At 51.3% G+C, this 21,197-nt stretch overlaps 1 protein-coding gene and 2 long non-coding RNA genes across 6 annotated transcripts in view; 1 reads left to right on the top strand and 2 right to left on the bottom strand.

Annotated features, from left to right (window-relative positions):
- Window positions 1–8,224, bottom strand: part of ELMO2 (engulfment and cell motility 2) — a 40,203-nt gene extending 31,979 nt beyond the window's left edge. For 2 of the 4 annotated variants that reach the window (XM_045444386.1, XM_045444387.1), the window contains exon 1: window positions 8,115–8,224. The gene's annotated coding sequence lies outside the window, so the exon portion shown is untranslated. Of the gene's footprint in view, window positions 1–379; window positions 488–8,114 lie in introns of those variants that run through there. The other 2 variants (XM_045444384.1, XM_045444385.1) reach the window with 2 other exon arrangements.
- Window positions 8,225–8,367: 143 nt separating this feature from the next.
- Window positions 8,368–16,971, top strand: LOC123580089. The gene is made up of 3 exons (XR_006703130.1): window positions 8,368–9,199; window positions 9,566–9,745; window positions 16,350–16,971. It is a non-coding gene; the product is annotated as an uncharacterized LOC123580089 (long non-coding RNA).
- On the bottom strand, window positions 14,337–15,996 carry LOC123580090. Its single transcript, XR_006703131.1, has 2 exons — window positions 15,891–15,996; window positions 14,337–14,635 (listed from the first exon to the last, which is right to left on the bottom strand). It is a non-coding gene; the product is annotated as an uncharacterized LOC123580090 (long non-coding RNA).
- Window positions 16,972–21,197: the final 4,226 nt, after the last annotated feature.

Below are 21,197 nucleotides of genomic sequence, written 5' to 3'. Positions count from 1 at the left end.
TCAAAGAACCCTGCAAATCATCCCTACTTTACACAGATGAGGCAAGGGAAGTTCAGACCGGTTGAGAAGCTTGTCTTCCACACAGCTCCTTCCCACGCCTCCCTGCCCTCCCAAAAAAGAGAGAAATCGTATTAGAATTGGATCTCGCGGCTGAGTCTTATGACTTCAAAGTTAGTTCTTTTCCCTCTACATCGTACTTCTTTGATGCTGATGACGTTAGCTAACAATTGCATGGTGCAAAGGTAGTATTCTGAGGGCTTTACCTGTATTAATTCATTCAATCCACAAAGCCACCCTGTGTGGCGTATTATTATCCCCATTTAAGAGACAATAGAGGCACCGTGAAATTAAGTACCATGCTCAATGTGACACGGCTAACCTTAATAATTAGATCCCAGGTAGTCTGGTGCTGTTTGAAGGCCACGTGAAAAGCAGGCAGTGCTGTACGTGGCCCACAGCAGGTGTCTGGAGAATCCTGGTTTTGCTGTACCTGTAGCCTAAGCACACTGAGGCTGAGAGTCTTGTATAGCAAGAGCTCACTATTCCAACAGGTAACGGTTCTCCACTGTCTGGAGAAGGAGATCGACACCTCCTCGTGTGGCATTCGGTTCTTCGTAATCTAGCCAGATCTTCCCAGCATACTTGGTATTTCTACAAGGCAGGCCACGTTCTTTCATTTCTTTTCTTTTAAAAAAAAATTTTTTTGGGGGGCGCCTGGGTGGCGCAGTCGGTTAAGCGTCCGACTTCAGCCAGGTCACGATCTCGCGGCCCGTGAGTTCGAGCCCCGCGTCGGGCTCTGGGCGGATGGCTCAGAGCCTGGAGCCTGCTTCCGATTCTGTGTCTCCCTCTCTCTCTGCCCCTCCCCCGTTCATGCTCTGTCTCTCTCTGTCTCAAAAATAAATAAACGTTGAAAAAAAATTAAAAAAAGAAATTTTTTTTTAAATGTTTTATTTATTTTTGAGACAGGGAGAGACAGAGCACGAGCAGGGGAGGGGCAGAGAGAGAGGGAGACACAGAATGCGAAGCAGGCTCCAGGCTCCGAGCTGTCCGCACGGAGCTCGAACTCACGAACCGCGAGATCGTGACCCGAGCCGAAGTCGGACGCTCCACCGACTGAGCCGCCCAGGCGCCCCTCGTTTCTTCTGTACCTTTGCATGTCCTCCCCCTTCCATGGACGGTCAAAAGAGCTCCTATCCAAACATCAAAGCCCAGCTCACATGTCACTTCCTCTCTACCATTCTTAGCTTTCCCCACTTTTCCCTAGCAAAACGAGATTGGAGGGGGCCACTCTGTTCTCACAGCATTCTGTCCAGACCTCTACGAAGGCTCTCGTCCTGCTCCGTTACAGGTATTACTATTGTGGTTCTTGTACATACTATTACAATAGTTGTGTATTTACGTGTCTCTCTTCCTCACTAGCTCCTCCCCCAGGGCAGGTACACCCTGTAGCTCATCAACCTGGCACGGCACCCGGCATACCGATACGGTTCAGAAAGGACCAGTGTCTGCACAGATCCGTCGGCTCTGACCTCCTCAGCTCCTACGAACCAGGCCTGCCTCTGAATGGAGAGGGACTGGCCAGAACTGTGCTGCCTGTCTGGCATTCCCTCCGCGTCCTTCCACCTTCCAACTGCACAGTAGTTCCACTGTTGAGAGTTTTGCCGTCATCTCTAACGTGAGAGTGTGTCTCACCGGAAAGCCAGATTTGGCGCCCCTGACGCTACCAACAAGAAAGGGGCGAATAACCCCCCGGCTTCCCTCTCTGTTGGAGGCACCAGGAGACAGGAGAGTAGAAGCAGTAAATGGTCCGGAGCACATTCCCGGACGAAGGGTCTCCTTGCGGGGAACTCTCTCAGTGCTGGCTTGCTTACTCTTCTCATTTTCATTTTAGAAAGGAAGTGGAAATTAGGTCGAAGCGATTCAGTAACATTGCAAAACTCTCGGGGTTATAAATAGCCTCTTGGTCGGCCGCTCAGCAGTGCTCCAGAGCTCAACACCAAACAGCCAGGATAAGGGAGCTGCAGTTCACATCCAGGCCCAGGGGGGGCAAAGAAGTGATAACACCTCTTCTGGATGAAACAACTCTGCCAGCCCTCACCTCCCATCCCCTTTGAAGTGTTACAGATGTAAAGCCGGCTTGGAAAAACTCAAAATGCCACAGAACGGGAGAGATGAGAGACGCACACACTGATCTGAGGAAGAGAAATCTGTTTAACACAGGAGAATGAAAGCACCGGGTTTCAAAGGCAAAGCTGGGGAAACGAGAAAAATCGTAGCATCGGTGTCTCCAATGGAGCATTCCCTAAGCGGCTTCTGGAAGGTGTGTTTACAAAATCAACATTGTTACCAAGGGCCCCCGTGGAGCTTTGTCAATGATGGCCCAGGCAGTGAGGTCCCCCCCACCCCCACCCCCTGCCGCCCCCAGTTCTTTTAAGGATAAGGACTGACATGTGCTTTTTTGTTCTCTTCTTTTGCTTTTGATTCAGTGGGGGCGACATGGGTGAGTCTGGTTTATGTTTCCTGCAACAGAGTCGGCCACACCAGGAAGGGAACTGGAGGTCACACCCTCTTTCTAATCAAAACCACAATCTCACTAGAGGCTTCTCCTTCTGAAATCTTCTCATCTGAGAAGTGACTCAACTTCCCTTAGTTCGGGCCACTGAATGAGGATGAGCTCTGAGGTGCAGAAGGGGGGAATTGGGTTGGCAGAGATTCAAGTTCTGCCATGCACTGCTCACTGCTAGAAACTGAGAAGGACCGTCATGCCAACAGCAGCTGACTTTTTTTTTTTTTTTTTAAGTTTATTTATTCGAAGTGGGGAAGGGCAGGCAGGGGAGGGGCAGAGAGAGAAGGAGAGAGAGAGAAGCCCAAGCAGGCTCAGCGCTGTCAGCACAGAGCCCGATGCGGGGCTCGATCTCACGAACCTGAGATCACGACCTGAGCCGAAATCAAGAGCTGGCCGGATGCTAAACCGACTGGGCCACCCAGGCGCCCCTGGCGTTTCTTTTTGTAGAAATTTGCGGGACACCAGACTCACCCAAAAGCCACTAACCTGCAGCCAAAGTGCAGTGAGTAAGGGTATGGGAACTGGGTACCTGTCTGGGCTTCTTCTTCCTAACACCTACCCTAAGAATCACCTGGGTCTCCTCTGACCCCGCGGAGAATCACTGTGCAGCGTTCCTATGCTTACAGAGCGGAGTTTAAACTCCCTAGCAGAGCACTTGGCTCACTCTGGGTCCACGTGGCTCTTCAGGCCAGAACTGTCATCGCACTGTCATCATGCTAGTATATCACACCAGACCATCCTGCTCCCTCAAACATCATGCTCTTCTGAACCTGTGCTCTCACTTGAGCTATTATTCCCTCCACCTCGTCCAAGTGGCAAACTTCCGTTCATCCTTCAAGGCCCGCCTCACACAACGACTCATCTGCGTGGCTTTCCTAGTCTTCTCACCTCAGGCAGAATTCACCGCATCCTCACCGGCGCTCCCAGTCTCTTACACAACCCTCCACAATCCCAGTGACTTGCAATTCTCTATGTGCAGCCTCTTCTCTTGCTACTCAAGTGTGAGCTGCACTCCAGCGGCAGCAGCACAGTCGTCTGGGAGCCTGCGGTAACGGACAATCACCCACTCGGTCGGAATCTGCCTTCTAACAAGACCCCCAGGTGGTTCGCATGCACGTTCAAGTCTGAGAAGCAGACTCCAGGCCAGTGGTTCTCAACCCCGGCTGTGCACCACCCCACGCCACCGACTCCTCCTCCCCACCCAAGTGTTCCCAATGGCGGTCAGGGTCAGGAGCCACGGCCAACTGGACCGTTAGCCACCCGAGAGCAGGACCCATCTGGCCCGCGTCCACTCCCCTGCCTTCTCTTCCCCAAAGTTTTCAGCACAATGCCCAGCACACGGCTGGGCCTGCAGAATTCCACACTAAAAATACCCTCCGGGATGCCCCGACACCTAACTGCCTTTAAAAAGAGAATAAAAACACTAATGACAGAGGACTATTCATTGCCTAGAACTTTATAAATCCCTAACTATAATCGTCAACGGATTTAGAAGGGGGTCAGCGTTTGCAGACCACTTACCTTGGTTTTTGGAAACAAGACACCGAGATGGAAAATATGGACGAACTTTAAGAAACTGTTTCCCCTCAACAGACCACTGTGGTGGCAACAGGGCGGCAGAGCTTGTGCAGGGAGGGGGTGTGGTGAGCTGTGAAGAGTCCTGGGTTATGGCTGAAATCCCGGGCTATGGGCCCGACTCCTTCAATACCCACCATAACAACACAGCATTGTTCGTGTTGTAAAATCAGGCCAAGCCCTCTCATTTTATAAATAGGAGAACTGAGGTCCGGAGAAGCTGGCAAGGCCGCACCACCAGTTGGGGACAAAAGAAGGTCTTGGCCCCCCCATGTCTGGGTTAGGTTCCCCCCACCCTGCAGGGCAGGAGACCTGACTGCCCAGATTGGCGACGAGCACAGGCCTCTCTAGGCCTCTTGTCCTGATCTACGGGAGGGGGTCAGACTAGATGTTTTTGAGGCCTCTTTCCACCGTGACCTGCTAGTGACGCGGTGTCACGTAGTGCTTAGGAGCTTATGTTCTGGAGTGGGACAGACTTGGGTTTGGATCCCCCTCCAACGGTTTCTGTATCTGTAAAATGGGGGTTAAAATCAACCCTACTCTACAAAGTGGGTGTGAATATTAAGTGGGATGATCTACGTGAATCATTTTAAGCATAATACCCGATAGGAGTAAGCAGAATCCCAACTGTGTGAACTTGAAGAAGTTACAAAAATGCGTTAACCGCGTTCCCCAGCACGAAACAGCCCGACCTGCCAGGCTGCAGGATACTGATGACAAAATGACAACACAGGTGAAGGCAAATCGGGGAGGAAAATCAATACAAAAGGCAAGGCACCACTGGTGGAGGTATTCTATACTTTCTTCTAGAAGAAGCACCTTGGAGAGTTTTTTAGTCACTTCCAAAGCAGGGGCCAGTGCAAGGCCTGGCACATAACAGGTGCTCAACGAACCTTTCCTGGTGACTCGCGTTAAACCAGGATGCCCAGTGGGGTGACAGGTTCAAACGCCTTAACCAGCGGGGCAGATGAGGAAATAAGCCACGCAGCGTCTACGCAGGCACTGTGGCAGACTGCAAAGCACCCACCCACCTAAAGGAACTCAAATTCAACACTTTTAAGCACGTGACGCAGCTTGGCCTCGGCAGCAACTTTTCGGGCTCTGCACAACCACTGATTCTCTCTCACTCTTCGCTGCACCACAGGGTGTCGTGCATATCATCTAATCAATCACCCTGTGATCTGGCCTCGTCTTTCCACAGTAAGCATCCTGAAGACGAAGGCGGTGACTTCTACTGCCCTAGGACAGCGCTGGCCTCACAAGAAGGGAAACCTCACTCAGTGAGCAACTGTGGACCGGAACAGCCACGCTGTTAACCCGAGCGTGGTGCTCCCAGCACCTCTGAAATGCTGCAGGGTGCAAATATTTTCTACCCAGCTCCGGGGACCGGGCCGAGTTGGTGTCCACTGTGCTGAGGTACAGTGACTAGGTCCAAGAAGGACTTGTCTTGCACGCTTTTCCTCCAACTGCATCAAAGATGCTTGTCCCTGAGCCACCCAGACAGGGGGCACCGATGTATGCCGGCACACTACTGTGCATGAAACCAGACAGAATAGGCAATCTACCCACAGGTGCCACTGTTCTCAAGTTTCGTCCCCACTCCCTGCACCCCCAAATTTGCATGGCACCTCCTACAGGCAGCACAGGGTATAGAAAGACCAGACTCCAGACTCCAGACGGGGTACTGGTCCTAATCTTTCCTCCTCCGCTCACAAACTCTAGCATGATCACCAGTAGGCAACGTAACTTTTAGGAGCCGCACGATTTTTATTAGTAAAATGCAGACAAGAATTACCTTAGAAGAAAGTAAACGGGATTAAATGCCACAGGTAGGCGAAGCTTCTAGAACTGCACAGCCCAATATGGCAGTTCCTACCACAGTACTGCTCAGGTACTGTGTACCCTGAGCCCTGGAGACGTGGTTTCCACAAACTGAAATGGACTGGCCACAGGCAGAAAACACACACCAGGTTTCAAAGACTTAGCACACCCGCAAAAATGTGAACTATTTCATTAATAGTGTTTTTATATTGGTTATGTGTCAAATTAGTATTATTTTGGAATACGTTAAGTAAAACGTGTTCTAAAAATTAATTTCAGGGGCGCCTGGGTGGCGCAGTCGGTTAAGTGTCCGACTTCAGCCAGGTCACGATCTCGCGGTCCGTGAGTTCGAGCCCCGCGTCAGGCTCTGGGCTGATGGCTCGGAGCCTGGAGCCTGTTTCCGATTCTGTGTCTCCCTCTCTCTCTGCCCCTCCCCCGTTCATGCTCTGTCTCTCTCTGTCCCAAAAATAAATAAACGTTGAAAAAAAAAAATAAATAAATAAAAATTAATTTCACCTGTTTCTTTTTACTCATTTTTAACGTGGCTACTAAAAAAATTAAATTACATGCACTACATCGTATTTTTTTCTTCTTTTCTTAATGTTTCTTTCTTTTTGAGAGGGGGAGAGAGATGGAACGCCAGCGGGGGAGGGGGAGAGAGAGAGAGGGAGACCCAGAATCTGAAGCAGGCTCCAGGCTCTGAGCTGTCAGCACAAAGCCCGACGCGGGGCTCGAACTCACAAAAACTCACGAACCGCGAGATCATGAGCGGAGGTGAAGTCGGAAGCTTAACCGACTGAGCCACTCAGTGGCTTTACATTTCTGTTGGACATCGAACATGACTCTAGCACAGAGCTCGGCACACAGGAAGTATTCCAACGTTGGCTTCTTTCTCCCACTGGCAGGCCGGCACGGCAGGTACCATGATTCACGCCCCCTCCCTCCTGTCAAAGCCAAGTCCTCCACTCCCTGATTTAATAAATATTTACGGTGCCTGGTCCTTGTGCAAGATGCGGGAGACACAAGGAGCAAAACCAGACACAACTTTCTGGACCTTACTATCTGGATGGGAGGGACAGACATTAATACTTTCACAAATAAAAGGAAAACTGCAACTGTTCGAGTGTCATGAAGGAGAGGTGCACAGGGTGACAAAGGTGGGGAATTTGCCTGGAGGAGGAGTCAGAGCCCAGGGATGCGACCCGAGGAAGTGATACTTGAGTCCAGGTTTAGAGGACGGAGGAGTTTACTGGACTAAGCCAGGCCGAGAAGAGAAGCCCAGGCAGAAAGAAGACTAAGGACAAGGACCACCCCCCCCCCCCCCCACCCCCACGCCCCTCCAGGGCTTGGTATGTAGAAGGAATAGGAAAAGGGCCGTGTGAAGAGTACTGAACGGGAGGGAGAGGTCGGAAGGGCCAGATCTCCGGGGCTTGGACGAGGATCTGGGGCCGATCCTGCAAGAGGTGGGCAACTGGCCAGTTTTACGCAGCAGTGTCCTGATCTGATGTGCACCTTCAAACATCCCACTGGCCACGGTGCAAGGCCCACAGCAGAGCAGCCAGAGCGCGTGGGGGCACCTCAGGTAGGACAATGCCACAGTTCAGGTAGGAGGCGACAGACGCCTGAACAGAGGGGGAGCGGCGGAGAGAAGTAGGTGGACTGGTGGCTGCAGAGCCGGCCGGCTCGACGGGGCGGAGGGACGAGCAGCGTGTGCTTCGTAGGCGGCGATGTCAAGAGAGACTCCAGGACTGCAGACGAGGGCCACCCAGCCCCACACACTCGCCGGGCTCCCAGCGAGCGTTCTCCCATCCCGTCCCTCCCCCATCTGCTCGCCGCGCCCGCAGGCTCCATCCTCCCACCCCCCTCCTCCCCACGCTCCTCAAGGCCCGGCCCTCCTTCTTCCCCACCGACGCCCCTGCAGGTCGCAAATCTGCGGCCCGGCGGCCCCCGCAGGGCCGCGACCCCCTGCGGAACCTGCGCGCTGCAGCCCGGGCCCGCCCTCCAGCCCCTCTGCCCCTCAGTCCCCGAGGCAGATGCAGGCCGCAGCCTCCGGCCCCCTTCCCGGCCCAGCCTCTCTCCGCCCCGCGCCCCTCGGGCCAGGCCCCTCTCCGCGGCCCGCCGCGCCCCGGCGCCCGGCGCGCCCCGCACTCACCAGGGCGCCGACCTAGGCCCAGCTCCCGCGCCGGGGTCTCGCCTCCGCCGCTCCACTAGCCTCCGCCCGCTCGGCCTTCCCGGGATCCCGCCCCCGAAAGCCAGCCCGGGCTCCTATTGCTCCGCTCCGCCGTCACGCTGAAGTCTCTTTCTGTAATTGGGTTGTTTGCCTGTCACTCAAGAGGGGGCGGGCCCAGCTGCCGGGGGAAGTCCCCGCCCCACTAGCAGAGGCCCCTTAAAGAAACAGGCTTCCTTTCTCCCCACCCTCATCGCCCACCCCGCTGGCTGTGGGGTCAGGAGGAACGCGATTCCTCAGCAGATCCAAGAGGTGGCATTTTCTCCCCCAAACTTTTCTTTTGGCGCAGCCTGAGAGTGAAGGAAAAGGTTTTGGTTCCTTGTGACAACTCGGAGATTGTGAGGGCTGAGCTGTCCTCTGGTGGCACTCAGCCCCATGCCCAGCGGGCATGTAATGCACACTCAACGGTGGAGATAACTGAGTGGGAGGTGACAGTCGTGTCAGAGGCTGTGAGAAGCCGTGGCTGCTCACCACCGAGATGGAGCTAATTATACCGGTACCCGGGGCTGACCGTGGGCGCTGAGCAGAGGCAGAGGGGTACAGCTCTGCTGTAGGATCAGTGGGGACCCGTGGGAGGTGGCATTTGTCATCGTACCTGCGGATCAGAGCAAGGCCGGGCACCCAGCCAAGACATCGCTGGGCTATCTCCCTTTATACAACCCTGATGTAAGGTATTATGCCGCTCCCTTCCTTTCAGTTGAGAAAACTGAGGTTGCCAGAGGGCCAGAGATCATACAGCTAGTGACCAGACAAGCAAGACGTCAGACTGTGCTGGTTTGATTCTAAAGCTTATGGTTTAACCATCTTGCCTCACAGATCCTTGCAACAATCCTGAGAAGCAGGTATTTTGATGTCCGTTTCACAGATGCGCAACAGAGACTAAATAATGAAATCGATACTACTCAGAAAGCATGAAATTAGTGACTACCGTTTATATGGCACCTGACAATCTGCAAAGCAGTTTTACATAAGTTGTTTCCTTTGATTGCAGAAACAGCTTGGAACTGAAGGTAACTTTGTTAGTTTTATTTTACTGGTGAATAAACTGGTGCTCCGGGAAGTGGAAACTTAGTGCAAGCTAACATCAATACAGTCCCCGCAGAGATCCTCTTGGAACTTTCCACAAAGGTCCAGATAGTAAATACTGGGCCATACGGTCTCTGACAACTAGTCACCTTTTCTAGGTGGTGACCTGTGGCCACAGTTTGCTCACCCCTGGTCTGTGTCACTTTGCTGGATATCAGAGTCTTTTATGGACCATTGCTTTGTGGGATCCCTCACCACAACTTTGTTTTTATTCATACTCTTACTATTTATTGTTACTGTTACTATTTATTGTTACTGTTGTTGATGACGTCATCTCCATCATTTTACAGAGGCGGGTATAAGGTTGTCATGGTTAAGGATTTGCCCAAGGTCAACACAGGAACCGGAAGCCGGATCCAGCTTTCCTCACTCCGAATCCCATCCTCTGTCTACCACGCTGCACTGTCAGATTCCATTACTTGACCTTGTGATGATGACAAGTCCATGGTGAGAGTCCACGAGGGTTCAAGGTGGGTAGCAGACCTCCTTCCTGCCCCATTGCAAGGTGGCAAGCCGTGTTTACCTTTACTTCCCTGGGCTCTGGGGAAAGGTAACGCCTGTGGGTCTCCTCCTGAGGAACATTCTCCTACTCCTCCCTGCCTTCCCCATTTATTCCAGCCCCTGAATACCTCTCCCTCCCCCAGCCCCCAGGGGGCTTACACTCAGCACCCTTGATTATTAAAGAGAAATGGTCTCCATGTGGGCAGTGACTGTCGTGGCTGACCAGCTATCTGCCAAACCCCTCTCCCTGCCTTCTGCAGTCATGTGGCTGCCCAGCTAAACTTCACTGCTCAGCCCCACTCGCAGTTAAGGACGGCTGGGTTACTAAGTTCTTGTCTAAGGAATTGGCGGGTGAAACTTCAGGCAAGGCCTTTACTCAGTAGGCTTGCCTCCTCCCTGCACTTGGTCCTTCTCGCCAGCTGGACCCAGCCTTGACCTTGTCATGATGATGATGTGCTGGGGGATGACAGCACCACAACACCGAAGGTGCCAGTGTCCCCAAAGGAGCACTGGGAGCAGAAAGCTACCTGCTGATGGGGACTCCTTCCTCGTCACTTCACACGCTGATGTGAAATCGAATTAATCTTTGCTCTCCGTAGGCCATTAACTTTTGGGGAGTGGGGGGAAAGGGGCGTTTAGTAGAGCGAGCCCTGCACTTACACAGCCTGGGGTGACACCTCCTTCATCTTGTGCCCTGGTGCCTCACCTGCCTTGCCCTAGTTCTGGCCCCGTTCGGGCCACATTTATCCGAGGAATGTGTCACTCGTTTTAGCTTTATACCACTTCGTCCTTTTCTCCTGATATGCCACTGCAGCTTCTTTAATTGCAAGTTTCAGGCACCAATCTGGCTAACTTCGGCAGAAAAGGAGTTTATGGGCAGGCTGGTGGCTAACTCACAGGAGTGACAGGAAGCCGAGAGCCAGGTGGGGAAAAGACAGAGACTGGAGATGCTGTGGGTGTTGAGGTAGTCAAAATGCATTAGCCCCGTCCTGCCCCGCCCCTTTCTAGAACAGATCTTTGTCTGATCAGAATCAGTCTCTAAGGGGCATCTGGATGGCTCAGTCCGACTTCGGCTCAGATCAAGATCCGGGGTCGTGGGTTCGAGCCCCGCGTTGAGATCTGTGCTGTCAGCACAGAGCCCGGAGCCTGCTTTGGATTCTGTTTCTCCCTCTCTCTCTCTGCCCCTCCTCCTCCCTCTGTTTCTCTCTCTCTCTCTCAAAAATAAATAAACATTAAAAAAAAAAAAAAAAAGAATCAAAGTTCCTGGTGCCAGAGTCCAGTTGGCTGAGCTCAGTAATGTGTCCTCTCCCCTTAGCTAAGGAGGGCAGGCACCCTGACTGATGGCCCCACTGAGGGAAGAATTCCCCATTCCTCCACCTCCACCCCAGCTGCTACCCCTGGGCGGCTGAGGCCAGGTGCCTGTTTACAGGATGGGATCAAGTAGGAGAAGAACCTGAAGCTGAATGTCGTGATTACATAAACCCAACACAGAATCTGGCCCATGGTAGAGCATAGTCGTTAAGAGGCCTGTGCCTTGTAACCAGACAGAGCTCTCTGTTACTTACCAGCTGGGTGTTCTTGTGTAAATTACTCGATCTCTGTGGGCTCGGTCTCCCCATTTGTACAGTGGGGATAAGAACAGCACTGTCCTTGGGGCACCTGGGTGGCTCAGTCGGTTAAGCAGCCGACTTCGGCTCAGGTCATGATCTCACGGTCCGTGAGTTCGAGCCCCGCGTCGGGCTCTGTGCTGACAGCTCGGAGCCTGGAGCCTGTTTCAGATTCTGTGTCTCCCTCTCTCTGACCCTCCCCTGTTCACGCTCTGTCTCTCCCTGTCTCAAAAATAAATAAAACGTTAAAAAAAATTAAAAAAAAAAAAAAAAAAAAAAAGAACAGCACTGTCCTTCATGGGCTGTCCTGAGAATTAAATGAGATGCAGTAAATGAACAAAACTTGGCACAGTGCCCGATATAATAAGTGCTCAGTAAATTGTAGGTAGTTTTTTTTTTTTAATTTTTCAGTCCCTTTCTCTCTCTCTCTCTCTCTCAAAATAATTAAATAGAGCATGAACATGAGCAGGGGAAGAGCAGAGAGAGAGGGAGAGAGAGGATCCCAAGCAGAGCCCTGATGCAGTGCTCGGCCCCACAAACTGCAAGATCATGACCTGAGCTGAAATCAAGAGTCGCACCCTTAACAAACTGAGCCCCCCCCCGGGGCCCCAAATTGTAGGTAGTTTTCAAAACGGTAGCAGGCCTTCGATATGGATTTATTGTGTGAGTGAATTATCTATAATGTTTTCAGTTCTTCTGAAACCACGTCTGAAACTGGAGGGTATCGAGGCACCCCAGCTCTCTAATCCACACACCGTCCGCATGCGGGGAGTCTGGCATCCCCTCGGCGGCCTCACTTCCCAGCTTAGGGCTCTGGTCTCCACTACAGTGAGTCCCTGTGTTCACGCTCCTCTCCCGTGCTCCCTTCTCTCTCCATTGACTCATCTGGAAAATCCCAACTCTGCTGAACCTCAGCTCACCACCTGTCCCTCACCTGTGCCCCCCAGCAACTGACGGGGCCAGAGAGAAGTACAGGCCCTCTGTGGCCCAAGCGGGTCCTCCCCACTGTGGGGTAACCCCACAGCCCTGTACTGCCACGGCCTGTCCGGTCCCCCTCCCCCAGAGGCTCTCTCGTGTCTCCCTTCTGTCTTCTGCCTTCAGCTCCTCGCTCGTAGCTGATGACACACTTGCCTCTCTAACAAAACAAAAAGAGAAGGAAAGAACCAATAAGGAGAAAACTCACATTTTCTCGCTGCCAAATCCACCGGCCTATCTGCCCCAGCTCCAGAGAGCCCCGCCTTCTGTCCTGTTACCATAAAGTCACCTTCTCTGACCCCCATAAGGGCTACCCTGCAGGTGCCCCCAGATGGCGTCTCTTCTCACTCACAGATTTTGCATCTGCAGGGATCCCGTCGTCTCCCCTGCACCATCGGTGCCCTGTCGTGCCCCCCAGCATCCGCCTAAGCCGTAAGATGGCCCATCTTTAGACTGGCAGGGGCTTCCCCGTGGTCTACGAAACCCCAGATGATCTGGCACTGAACTACTTCGACTTGCTCTATGTCCAGTCTCCCCGTACTCAGGCAGCTGCAGTCTTACAGCCTGATCGCCCGTTCCTTAAACACACAGTTTCTTCTCGCCTCTGTGCCTTTGCACGCGCTGTTCCCTCTCCCGGAGTGCTCTTCCCCCTGATCGTCACGTGCTTACTTCACTTTATCCAGGTCTGCTCTAAAACCTCCTCAGCCAGATCTTCCCTGACCACCCCATCTTCTTGAATGTACCCCCCACCAACCCCGCTCCGTTCCCTTAACCTGCTCTAATTTCCTTCAAGGTACTCAACATCACTACTTTTGTGTTGTCTGACCTCTGCCTTAGTCGTAAGTTGCCTGAGCAGGAATGGTGACTGCCTTGTTCCTAGCTGTATCCCCAGCACCTGGAACTTATCTGGCACACAATCCGTGGCCCATATTTTCTTTTTTTTTTTTCAACGTTTATTTATTTTTGGGACAGAGAGAGACAGAGCATGAACGGGGGAGGGGCAGAGAGAGAGGGAGACACAGAATCGGAAACAGGCTCCAGGCTCTGAGCCATCAGCCCAGAGCCCGACGCGGGGCTCGAACTCCCGGACCGCGAGATCGTGACCTGGCTGAAGTCGGACGCTCAACCGACTGCGCCACCCAGGCGCCCCCCATATTTTCTTTATTGCAGCGCTGAATAAACAAAGAAAACCAAACCATGGGTAAATGGAGGGTCTCTACGAATGTGACTCCTGTTATATGTGAATCTTCCTAAACACTCATAGGCCAAGCATAGCCCTTCGTCTAAACTATTGTTGAAACACAGTCCCTGCAACCATACTGGAAGGTTTTCTGACATGGTGGCTCATAAATGTCAAAACCTATGTTTATCTGCTTAAAGAAAGACAGCCAGTATTTACTGTGGGTCTGTGTCTTATGTGGGGGACTGTTACATATCGATGATCTCATTCAAAGCTATCAGCTTTCGTGGAGTGTCCGAGTGCCCATTTTACAGATGAGGAAGACTGAGATTTAGCGGTGCAAAGAACCTTGTTAAGGCCACACAGCTCGTTTGGTACCTAAGTCAGTCCGACTTCAAAGCCCATGTCCTTCCCTTTATACGACCCCCCTGAGGACAATATAGTATGTGGGCATTTCATTCTGTAATTTGTTCTGTGTCTCAAGTAATTATGAAGCCTGGATACGTATGAGGTAAGTTCTCTATATGATTTATCTCACTTGCTCCTCTCATTCCTATGAGGTACGTATATTGCTACCTCTATTCTACAGAGGGGGAAACTGAGGCCCAGAGAGGTGGGGATATTTGCTGGGGGTTGTTTGATGAAGTGGTGAAGCCAGTATTCAAATCCGTTCTGTCTAATTTCAAGGCCCGAGGCTTTTCTGCAACATTGTGCTATCTCCCTTAAGACAACTCGCTGCCTCAGATAGGAAGAGAAGAAAAATGACTAAAGCAGACGAATAAAGTATCATTACGAAAATTCATGGTGACTTGGATTTTTAAGTGGGAAGCAAAGGGCAGGAGGCAGACAGCCAGTCTAGCCTTGGCTCTTGCAGGTTGGGGGTTCACATAACTCACGATAACTTAATTTGCAAAGATCATTCTTCCAGGAACTGGGTCTTATCGTGTATTTTTTGTGAGTGGAAATGAAGAGACCGGAGGGTGTCTTGGAGACTGGGGCGAGCGGTCAGGTGTCAGCCCCAGCAGGAGAGGGCTCCAGCCGCTTGTGTGAGGCCAGCGCCCCCTGCTGGCGTAGGAAGTCATCTTCAACATCTAAAGCTGTGTGTGTGTGTGTGTGTGTGTGTGTGTGTGTGTGTGTGGTGGGGCAGGAGGTCATTGGGAAGCATATTCAATGAGATTTGAGAAATGTCTAGCACACCCAGTATATAAAAATAATAGCTACCACTTACCAATATAACAGAGTCGTGGGCAGGCACTGTTTTATAGATTTTACATTAATTTTATTTACTCCTGGGACTTTACATACTACATCGAATTGAACCATCACCCCAATCCTCTGAAGTAGAAATTATTGTTTTCACTCCCATTTTTCACCACAGAAGCCTGAAGCACAGAGAGGGTAAGTCATTTATAATGTGGCTATTAAGTGGAGGATCTGGGACTTGAACAAGTAGACTCTAAGCTTCGTGCCCACGCTCTGGAAACCACTAACTGGCCATTCCTTATGTCTGGGGCACCCCCTGGCAAGCCCCTTGTAAAGAGCCTTACTCAGGAATTTCCATGTCTGGATTCCCTGTACTGATACTATTAAATTTGATTTTCTCCTATTAATCTGCCTCGTATTAATTTGATTCTAAGTCCAGCCAGAAGGGCTTTGAAGGGCAGAGGAAATGCTTCCTCCCGAACAGTTGGCATAGTCAGCAGGATACTTTAACTCAACGGGCACTGATGGGGGAGCATACAGCAAGCTGAGACCCTGCCACCCCCCTCCTCCCCTTGGGCGGGATTCCTGTGACATTCCCCAGGCACTCCTGGCTCCCCGAAAGCTAAGGAAAGGAGAAAGCAAATGGTTAACCGACGGAGAGAGCACAGTCATGCAGGACAAGAGTCTCCATCGGTTCACAGGTTCACAAACGTCTTCGTAAACCACAAGAAAAAGGCAATCTCGTCACTAGCCTAACCTCCAGAAACCCAGAGACTCTGTTTCCCGGAGCCCTAACATCACCTTCCCCTCCATACTGGGGTGGGGAGCAAAGGCAAGAAGAAAATGTAAATAAACTCAAATTTCTTTATAACCTGCAGCCCGTTGACAAACACTTGAGGCAAATACAGAGTCGAACACTTCTCCAGGACCCCTGCTGTCTTAATGTTAATGCCTTGCTAGAGGGAAAAACAACCTTCCCTTGGCGGTAGCTAGGCCTCCCGTGTCCTTTGAGTCGTCTTTAACATATGAAAGTCCTTTTGGAAACCTTCCTCTTGCCTTTACTCCATAGTATAAAACCAGTCACTCCTCCCCACCCCAGTGCAGCTCTTCCTGCCCACGGGTCCTGTCCCCGTGCTTTAATAAAGTCACCTTTTTGCATCCAAGATGTCTCAAGAGTTCCTTGTTGGCTGTTGGCTCCGGACCCCCACCACCGCTCCGAAACCTCATCAGACACCATTGGCCCTGGACCGCTGAGAGATCCTTGGGAAATGTGACAAACAGCCAGTAGAAGAGGTGTATTCATTTGAGAACAAAAACTGCCCTTCCCCCCAAGCCTTGCAAACTAGATGTCAGGGGCCTCGTGTAAACTTCAGGGAAATCACCACAGCAGCTCATATAGAGACGATCTTCAGGCCTGTCGCTGTGTGTGCCAGAAACATTTGAACCACAAACCAGGAAAATCCGTCAGAACGCTGCAGCCGCCTCTCACTCTCTCTGAAGATTCTTCAAGTTGACCTCTAGAAAGGTTCCCTGGCTATCCTCAGAACCCCCAAACTGACTTCTGTTCCGACCTAATCATTAACCATCGGTTTTCTTGTCTTTCGGTAGAAACGCCTCTTGTCTAGTGTCTGATTCCTTGAACCATGAGCCCAACTCTGAAAATGCATCTGCTTCGCCACCGCCTGAAATGAGTTTAACTGAACTGACCGATTTGTCAGGACCAAGACTGGTTCCGTGAGACAGAACGATTTACAAGATCAATTTTTAATGCATGGAATTTCAAGGAAGTTTTAGAGGAGGGAACTGTAGGGGCCAAGGGCAGGCTGCCCCAAGATGGGCCACTTTGGCAGGGACATTATTTTGAGTTAAAAGCAATCGGAACCTAGCAGATTCAGAGAAAGCTCTTTACCTCTCCAGCAACTGCCTGCTTTACCGGGAAGAGAGCTATTAACAGAGCTTCTATTCGCCTAAGGAACTTCTCTGCATAAGAGGGCACCGAGCGTTTTCCGAACATCTCCATTCACCTTCCTGCTAAAGGCCTTTCTGCCCTTTGTATCCTCAGACCCCTACCCCTCTCCTTAGCTCATATAAGTATCATGTTGCCTGAATGTCCTTAGAATTTCCAAGTCTGTGTGGATTCCCTGTACTTACACTATTAAGTTAGGTTTTCTCCTGGTTAAAAAAAATGAACCTGGGGCGCCTGGGTGGCTCAGTCGGTTAAGCGTCCGACTTCAGCTCAGGTCACGATCTCACGGTCCGTGAGTTCGAGCCCCGCGTTGGGCTCTGGGCTGATGGCTCGGAGCCTGGAGCATGCTTCCGATTCTGTGTCTCCCTCTCTCTCTGCCCCTCCCCCGTTCATGCTCTGTCTCTCTCTGTCTCAAAAATAAATAAACGTTAAAAAAGAAAATGAACCTTACGCAGAGCAGACACACAGCAATGGCTCAATAATTTCTTAGAAAATGGCAGACATACTAGGATTTAGTGGTAAGTCTGCTCCTTCTGGACCCCAGCGGAGGCGGGTGGGGGAAGTAGATTCTTCTGGGTGACTGGTCTTGCAAACACTCCATCTGTCTGGATGGGAGATAAGCCCCCAGCCAGGGATAAGCGTGGCTCCTTGGATCTGCTTCCCCAGCATCTTGGTTACAGCAGAAGCAGAGAATCCTGAACGATAAATGTAAACTACTTAGCAGCCATTGAGGAATGAGTTCAGGACTGACAGATCTGAACAGACAGCTCCTGGAGAAGATTCCTCGGGGAATTTCTCTGCCCCCCCCCCCCACCTCCTGTGTCCCGGACTGAAAAGTTACTGGAATGTAGGGAGGTGAAGAGGTTAGGGGTGGAGGGAGGAGAGGTCAGGGCTGCTGGCCACTCAGCTGCTGCTGGGAAAACACTCAGGGGGGTGAGGCAGCTCCTGTGTACCAACGAATATGGAAGAATTTCACTCCGACAACAGGTATGACTATGCTGGCTGAATAGTGCCGTCCTTACTGTGGGTCCTGAGGCAACTGGCCCGACCTCTCTGAAAGTCCTTATCTTCATGTGTAAAACAGCGATGGTGGTAGAAACTGACTCATGAGGCTGGTGAGGGAGTCGCATGAGGTCAAATAGGTTAAGTTCCAGCTTCTAGCTCACGGTAGGCATTCAGTCAATGGGGTTGTGATTAAAGGCCAACCACTATGTGTGTGTGTGTGTGTGTGTGTGTGTGTGTGTGTGTGTGTGTAAGAGTGGGGTAGCCTTGTTGACCAGAGTCCCTCTGCCACACTGTCCCTTGCCTTCACCCCTCCGCCTCCGACTGTAAGCCCACTCCCAGAGCTCAGAGCCCCAGGAGGGGTGGGGCCCCATTCCCGGTCGGTATTTCCTTGGCTCCGGTAGACTCTTTCCTAAGTTTTCCTGACCTGACCTGGTTTGTCCAGAGCAGCTGCCCGTTTGTTGAGAAACTGAGGCAGCCATCATAGAAGAAACGAAGGGCCCACTCTTGCCAGAGGCCCTGGCCTTGGAGCTCTGGCCTGGGAGGAAACTGTGTGGAGAGGCTCATATATGCTGTAGGAAGACCTCCCTGCCCGAGAATTCGTCTGTAGGGAAGATCTTGACTTGGACTGGGTGGTTGGATCATCAAAGATAAGGGAAGAGGAGGGTAGGAAGAAGCCAGCTAATGCAGGCCTGTCATCTCTGCTGTGAAGACTCTAGGTTTTGTTCTACGTGCAGTGGGAACGTATTAGAGGCTTGTAAGCAGGGGAATAGCACTGTCTGATTTGATGTTTTTTCAAACAAAAAGTCTCACGTATTTATTACCAAACCAACCGACTGCTGCAGAGGCATAGTAACCGAGAAAAATAAAACACGTCTATTGGGGCCACCTGGGAGACTCGGTGGGTTAAGAATCTGACTCGATTTCGGTTCGGGTCATGATCTCACGGTGCGTGAGATCGAGCCCCGCATCGGGCTCTGTGCTGACAGTGCAGAACCTGCTTGAGATTCTCTCTCTCCCTCTCTCTCTCTGCCCTTCCCTCTGCCTCTCTCTCTCTCTCAAATGAATAAACATTACAAACCATGGCTATTGTTGGGGTAGTGATGGCCACAGAGCAACGGGACAGCAGTGCGTGACCTTCACGCAGCACGAACACAGTGCTATCTGACGGGCGATCCCTCATAGGCCCAGCCGGGTTCTCCTTCAACGCCTCCTCTTGGAGTCGAACCTGATTTTCTTACCAGTCTGCGTCCAAGTCCACTGGGGAATGGGACCATTCTGCCTTTGTTTCTCCGTCGGGAATCGCTTGATCCTGAAAATCTTGTGAGGAGGCATGGAGAGGGACCGTGAACCGCAGGCACCACGAGGGCGGAGTAAAGGAGAGAGTTGACTTGAATTTTGAAGGAAGATCCCATGGGTCGCTGTGATCAGACTGTGTTGAGAATGGCTTGTGGACACAAAGACGGAGGCAGGAAGACAAAAGGGGGGGGTGTGTGTGTAAATATTGAAAAGCCTGCACACGCCTAGGGAAAGAGTGATGGTTTCCTACGGCCCTACCAACACGTCACTACGGGAGCTGGCCTTTAACTTGCCCCCTAGGTCAATGGCCACTCATCTCGCCAACCTGGCCTCTGGTTTATCTCATGTAGTCATCAGAGGGCGGCCCGGTCTCTAAGACTTGGGGAAATCGCATCGTTGTGGTCTTCTGTATTTCTTCCTAGTTGCTCCCTGTCTGGTGGGGGGCAGAAGCACGGGCAGCTGGCTGACCCCCGGCAAAGTGCGATGCCTTAGGTGGGTGGAGGCCCAGAGGAAGCGGGAGAACGTGGCGGCGTTCAGCCTGAATGGTTCGGATCCTCGGAAGTGACCACACTGTGTTGGTAGTGACCTCGAAGGCCGAGTGATGAGTAGAATTCCAGCAGCGTTGACAAAAAAGACAGGCCCATTTTACAGAAGAATGAGCTGAGGCTCCAGGAGTCCCTTTCTTGAGTCGGTAAGAACTCTGACTGCCTAGCACAGAGTCCTAAACCACTGCCTCGTGGCCCAGTGCTTGTACTTTCTCGAGGTTTCTCATCCTATGAAACTGGGATAACGACATCTGCCTTTCAGGGCAGTGGTGAGGGTTTGCTGACTTCAGACGTTAAATAGAAGCATAGAGCCATTTGGGGAGCCACATGCTAGACACATTCCCACTCCCACTCACCAGCCTTGCAGCTTACAGTTCAAATCCGTGCCTCAGCCGAGTGAGGAAGCAGTCCATGCCCCGGATCTGGGGGTGGGAGGGGCGGCGGTGTTACGACAGAGTCAAAACTAAGAGGGTAAAATCTTGGATGTCATTGTCTCAGCAGATACTATCAATGAGGATAACGATCAGATACTTCCATTTAATGAGTACCTCCTATGGATGTGTCAGGTATTTCACATTTATTATTTTGCTTTGTCTATTCATCAACTCGGTATTTAATGCACTACGCGCCAGGCATCGTTTTACGTTAATTCTAATAATCACCGTGAAACTCGGTGGTAGGAATTATTTTTCCTGCTTCACAGATGATGGAACTGAATTAGGAGAGCAAATAGAACCAGATTATAGAGAAAGGATCATTAGTATCTTGGGCAAATGGAAGAGCATGTTGCATCAATTTTTTTAAAAGCGTACAACAAGGGACGCCTGGCTGGCTTAGTCGGTACAGCATGTGATTCTTGATGTGGGGTCATGAGTTCAAGCCCCACGTTGGGGGTTGAGTTTACTTAAAAAAAAAAAAAAAAAAAAAAAAAAGTGGGGCGCCTGGGTGGCGCAGTCGGTTAAGCGTCCGACTTCAGCCAGGTCACGATCTCGCGGTCCGTGAGTTCGAGCCCCGCGTCGGGCTCTGGGCTGATGGCTCAGAGCCTGGAGCCTGTTTCCGATTCTGTGTCTCCCTCTCTCTCTGACCCTCCCCCATTCATGCTCTGTCTCTCTCTGTCCCAAAAATAAATAAACGTCGAAAAAAAAAATTAAAAAAAAAAAAAAAAGTATTCAAAAAAAATTTTTTTAACGTTTATTTATTTTTGAGACAGGGAGAGACAGCATGAACGGGGGAGGGTCAGAGAGAGAGGGAGACACAGAATCTGAAACAGGCTCCAGGCTCTGAGCTGTCAGCACAGAGCCCGACGCGGGGCTCGAACTCACGGACCGTGAGATCATGACCTGAGCCGAAGTCGGATGCCCAACCGACTGAGTCACCCAGGCGCCCCCGAAAAAAATATTCAAAAAGAATACAACAGCTTTATGAATCAAAATTTTGATTCTTCTTAAAATAAAAATAATAATTCTCTTATTCATTTTTATTTTAGAGAGAGTGAGAGTGGGGGAGGGGCAGAGAGGGAATCTTTTTTTTTTTTTTTAACCTTATTTATTTTTGAGAGAGAGAGAGCGAGAGTGAGCGAGCAAGCAGGGTAGGGGCAGAGAGAGAGGGAGAGAGAGGGAGAATCCCAAGCAGGCTCGGCACTGT

The sequence above is a fragment of the Leopardus geoffroyi genome, chromosome A3 (assembly GCF_018350155.1).
Source record: "Leopardus geoffroyi isolate Oge1 chromosome A3, O.geoffroyi_Oge1_pat1.0, whole genome shotgun sequence".
In the NCBI taxonomy this organism is placed as follows: domain Eukaryota; kingdom Metazoa; phylum Chordata; class Mammalia; order Carnivora; family Felidae; genus Leopardus; species Leopardus geoffroyi.
The sequence above is the reverse complement of the archived record's forward strand: the minus strand, read 5'-3'. Positions and strand labels throughout refer to the sequence as shown.